The sequence below is a fragment of the Primulina eburnea genome, chromosome 14, assembly GCF_022965805.1.
Source record: "Primulina eburnea isolate SZY01 chromosome 14, ASM2296580v1, whole genome shotgun sequence".
NCBI lineage: Eukaryota > Viridiplantae > Streptophyta > Magnoliopsida > Lamiales > Gesneriaceae > Primulina > Primulina eburnea.
In genome coordinates, this window is record NC_133114.1 from 5,252,084 (window position 1) to 5,258,083 (window position 6,000).

The following is a 6,000-nucleotide window of genomic DNA, read 5'->3' on the forward strand; positions in this document are numbered from 1 at the left end:
GATGAGAGTGTGGTGTTAATGTTTTTCAGTCCATCAAATATCCTAATGATACATCTGCTTGTTTTAGAATTGATACTACTGACGAGTTTGTTGAGTGTGTTTTACAGGAATTGATAGGTGACGATCCTTTGGAGGTCTGTTTAACTCATTCATCTCCGCAAGAATTGGGAAATCAAGAGCTTCATGAATGTATCTCCTATCTGGAAGCAGGCAGACCAATTTCAAAGACGGTAAATTCTAGGATTGGGGAGCTTGGGCATATCCCAAGACCTTTAACGTCATCCATCGAAGAAGCCCCAATCCTAGAGATGAAACCTCTCCCTTCGCATTTAAAATATCTATTTTTGCGTGATAATGAAAAATTACCAGTGATTGTTTCATCTACTTTGACAGGTACGGAAGAGGAAAAGTTGTTGCGTGTTTTGAGGGATAATATCAAAGCTATAGGATGGAGTATTGCAGACATCAAGGGGATCAGTTCATCCATGTGCATGCAAAAAATCCTGATGGAGGTCGACCACAAGACATCTACTCAACCTCAAAGACATCTGAACCCAGCCATGCAAGAGGTGGTCAAGAAGGAGGTGATAAAGCTACTGGACGCAGGTATTATTTACCCGATTTCTGATAGTAGGTGGGTTAGTCCAGTGCAAGTTGTTCCGAAAAAAGGTGGGATCACTGTTGTCAAAAATGAAAATAATGAATTAATTCCCACCAGAACTGTTACAGGGTGGCGTGTTTGCATCGATTATAGAAAACTTAATGACGCTACCCGTAAAGACCACTTTCCCCTCCCCTTTATTGATCAAATGTTTGGAAGGTTAGCTGGACACTCTTTCTACTGTTTCCTGGATGGCTATTCGGGTTATATGCAAATTCCTATTGACCCTGAAGATCAGGAGAAAACCACTTTTACATGTCCTTACGGGACATTTGCATATAAACGAATGCCATTCGGTTTATGTAATGCACCCGCAACTTTCCAACGATGCATGATGGCAATTTTTCATGATATGATTGAAGATTTTATTGAAATATTCATGGACGATTTTTCTGTCTTTGGCCCGTCATTTGATTCCTGTTTGATGAACTTGTCTAAAGTTTTGGAGAGGTGTGAAGAGTCAAATTTGGTCTTAAACTGGGAAAGTGTCATTTCATGGTGAGAGAGGGAATTGTGTTGGGGCACAAAATTTCTGAAAATGGGATTGAAGTCGACAAAGCTAAGATTGAAGTGATTGAGAAACTCCCAGCCCCAACAAATATTAGAGGAATGCGTAGTTTTCTGGGGCATGCAGGGTTTTATAGACGTTTTATCAAAGATTTTTCTTGCATTGCTAAGCCACTGACCAATTTACTGATTAAGGACGTAAGCTTTGATTTTTCTGATGAGTGCGAGCAGGCATTTAAGGTTTTGAGAAAGAAATTGATCACATCACCTGTGATGATAGCACCTGACTGGGGGTTGCCATTTGAGGTGATGTGTGACGCAAGCGACACAGCTCTAGGGGCAGTGTTGGGCCAAAAGAGGGAAAAATGCATTCATGTCATCCACTATGCTAGTATGACATTGTCCGCTGCCCAACTGAACTATGCCACTACAGAGAAGGAGCTTCTTGCTGTGGTTTTTGCTCTGGATAAGTTTAGATCATATTTAATAGGGAGCAAAGTTGTTGTGCATACCGATCATTCAGCCCTGAAATATTTGATGGCTAAAAAGGATGCAAAGCCAAGACTAATTCGCTGGATTCCTCTTTTACAGGAATTTGACTTGACGATTATCGATCGGAAGGGAACAGAGAATCAGGTTGCTGACCATCTCTCGCGTCTGGAGAATCGAACACAGGTAATGAAATTATTCGGGATAATTTCCCGGACGAACTACTTTTTGAAATCGACAGCTTACCATGGTATGCCGACTTTGTTAATTATCTATCAAGTAAGTTCATTCCTCCCCATTTTACATATCAGCAAAAGAAAAAGTTTTTCTCAGATTTGAAATATTATTTGTGGGAGGACCCTTACTTGTTTAGAATATGTGCAGATGGCATAATTCGTAGGTGCATTCCCCAAGAAGAGGTAAGTGAAATTTTGTTGCATTGTCATGCTGGTCCGGCTGGAGGCCACTTTGGGGCAACTAGAACTGCGTCCAAAGTCCTCCAGTCTTGTTTTTATTGGCCCACATTATTTAAGGATGCACATGCATATGTCACAAAATGTCCAGATTGTCAGCGCACAGGTAACATATCTAGGAGACATGAATTGCCTCTTACTAATATCTTGGTGTGTGAAATTTTTGATGTTTGGGGTATCGATTTCATAGGTTCGTTTCCGGTCTCTTTTGGGAATAAGTATATTTTGGTAGCCGTTGATTATGTGTCTAAGTGGGTGGAGGCACTTGCATGCAAGACTAATGACTCTAAGGTGGTTGTTCAATTTCTAAAGAAAAATATTTTTTCACGTTTTGGAACACCTAGAGCCATTATTAGCGATGAGGGTACTCATTTTTGCAATCGTCAATTCGACAGTCTGTTGGCAAAGTATGGGGTCCGACATAAGGTGGCTACACCTTACCATCCTCAGACTAGTGGCCAAGTCGAGGTATCAAATCGAGAGATTAAGCGCATTCTTGAGAAGACTGTCGGTGCTTCAAGGAAAGAATGGTCTAGCAAACTCGACGATGCCCTTTGGGCGTATCGCACCGCTTTTAAAACCCCCATTGGCATGTCTCCTTTTAAACTGTTGTATGGGAAATCATGCCACCTCCCTCTTGAACTTGAGCACAGGGCTTATTGGGCTACTAAATTTTTAAATTTTGATGCTAAAACCACAGGTGACAACAGAGTTCTGCAGCTGAATGAATTGGACGAATTTAGGTTGGAGGCCTACGAGAATGCCAAGCTTTACAAAGAGAAAACCAAACGCTGGCATGATCAAAACATAGTCCATCGAGAATTTGTGGTAGGACAACTGGTCCTGCTATATAATTCTCGTCTGAAACTGATGACAGGTAAGTTGCGTTCACGGTGGTCAGGACCATACACTATCACACAAGTTTTTCCCTACGGAACAGTGGAGATCACTAGTGCAACAACTGGAGCTTTCAAACTCAATGGGCATAGGCTGAAGGTTTTTCATGGTGGTGCCATACCCGATAAGCCGACCACAGTGGATCTACAAGATCCGAACTAAATCAAGGGAGTACAGTCAGGCTATCGACTCTAAATTTAGCGCTTACTGGGAGGCAACCCAGTGTTTAATTTTATTTTTCTTTCCTGCTTTAGTTTATTTTATTCATTCTAGTTTCCTTTCTTTTTGTTTTTCTAGCATTGCTCGAGAGCTAATCTCGGTGAATGGTGGTGCAGGTAATTTATCTACTAGAGGTGGAATTTCTCAAGTGTGGGAGAATCTATTAGGGCGATCGGCTTCAAAACCACAAATTGACCAGAGAAGTTTCTGAGTTGCTGATTTCTACCACATTTTCACCACTTACTCGCAATTTGTCCAGGGAAGTGTTTTTGCTTTAACTGTCTTGATCGTTCCTTTTCTATTGCTTTACACTGAGGGCAGTGGCGTGATCAAAGTGTGGGGGGTGGGTCAGTCTTGTTACACATCGTCGCACAACACTTAACAACATTTTTCACGTAGGATGGAACTATTTTTAGACTAAGAACTCTTGTTTCACTTAATAATCAGATTAATTTGTTAGATTTTGGATCACCCGGAAAATTGTTTCATGCCTAGCATTGAGTGAGAGGAGTCGTAGTTTCAAGGAGAGAGTCTAACATGAACCAGTTCTGTATCAACATTCTGTTCGATGCACGTGGTCAAACTTTTACCCATTGATAGTGAATTGGTGAAATGTGAAAAAAAAAATGAATCGAACAACGATCCCTAGAACTTGTCTGATTAGCCCTCGAAGCGAAAATACGAACGATTGTGACTTAGGGATGATTTAGGCGATCTTTGGACCGTTTGAGCCTTTCTAGCCTGACCGGTACATCATTCATTGCCCCTAGTAACCCCTTTTGAGCCTGAAAAAAAAATCGAATGGTGTGTGTCAATGACACACAGTTAGCCCCCATTCGTCTGTTATTCAAAGTCCCACATCAACTACCTGAATCTTAGCCTATACACTTTTTCCTACCTACATGTGAGAGAAATAAAACTCCTGTGCACATTGGAATGTTTGAAATTACTCCAATGGATTGAAGAATTGAGTGAATGAGTCGATGAATTTTTATTCTTAAAAAAAAATGAAAAGAAAAGAAGAAGAAGAAAAAGGAGGAAAATGTATAGTACTGAAAACACCCAAAAAAATCTGTGGGTGAAAGTTGGTGGACAATGAGAAAGAAAACGAGACGCTAGAGCTCTGAAAATGATGAAAAGACAGTAACTGTTGACGAGTTGAAAGTTGAATGAATGTGCTACAAGAATAATTTTTATTGTCTCTCACTTTTGATTCCCATGTCTTTTATTGTAGCCGTGAGCCTTGGCCTTACGTTATAAGCTTAAAAAGACCTATTAACCAAGTCACCGTCGTTCAACATTTAGTAGAGAGAGATATGAAAGTCAAGCATATGGGGCGTTTTGATAACAAATGAAATTAAGTGATCATGAAACCAAGTAGCTGGAGATGAGTACGAGTCTGACCTACACACTACACACTTTTTGTTATGTTGAGCTTGACTGGGTAAATGTTTGAATCTCAAATTGCGACGAAAACGAATCTTGTGATATGCGAAGCGTGATCTGTTGACCGGGGGTGAAAGAGTTTAACAAATTGAGAAGTTTTGACTGTGTCACCTGAGCTCTGAATCTGAAATATTTCTCATCTTTATCTTTTGTCTGATTTGTTCGAGGACGAACAAAGGTTAAGTGTGGGGGAGTTGATAAGCACGAATTATATAGCATTTTAGGGATCTTATTTTGTCGTATTCGTGCTTATCTGGCATGTTTTATTCCGAGTTTTGCGCTTAATTCGTACTATTATGGCAAATTGTAGGTTTGACCAAAAGAGGAGGAAAGCCAAAGAAATGAAAGAAAAGTTAAGCTCGCAGTGCCATGTCACGAAATACTCGGAAAAATAGGAAAACTTCACAAGAGAGCACCCGGACCCAGAGAACGGACCCTGTCAAAGGGTCCGTGTACATCAACCCCAAAGAAGACAAAAACCGAGGCTACACGGACCTGTTGACGGACCCCTACACGGGGTCCGTACCCCTCATCACTCGAGAACCCGACTTACAGTGTCTGCACGGACCTCCAGACGGACCCCTGCACGGGGTCCGTGTCAGCCATCATCGAGAAAGAAAAAATCCAGAATCTACACGGACCCCTCTCCGGATGCAGGCACGGGGTCCGTGTGCGCAATATCAGATCGAGATTTTGGCGAAGATTTGCTCGTGATATGGAAAGGAATAAAAGGAAAGAAACGAGACAAAACAAGGGTTGTTGAATTCTGAAGAGGCGGCCGACTTCTGGAGAAAAAGGGGAGAAATTTCCGACTCTGAAAGACGGCAACGGCTTGGGAGAAAATCGAGAGAAAGAGACGCGCTTAACACGCAGGAACCGCACACCATCATTGAGATTTTCTCTTCCCTTTCATTTTCATTATTTTTAGACATGAATTCAATTGATAGATTTGTTTCTAGTTTTGAATTTATGGAGTAGTTTCTTTTGTGATCGGGACCGCGATTGGGACAAACGATTGATTTTTGTTTATTCGTTGGAGTATTTGATTTATAAAATTATTCTATGTTATTGATTAACATTTGCGTAATTTGCGTGCTTTTAATCTGGCCAATTATTTGCATGTTTGTTGGTTGATCTTGACTCGAAAGGGAATAGATCAAATTTAGCTTCAGAAATATTAATCAACACACGGTTAAACCGACTAGAAATAGTATTCGGTTTCAGTGTGCGATTTTAGACGACAGCTGTAATTCTATTGTTGATAAATGCGTTTTTATTTAATTAAATTCAATTAGAAATAATTGGACT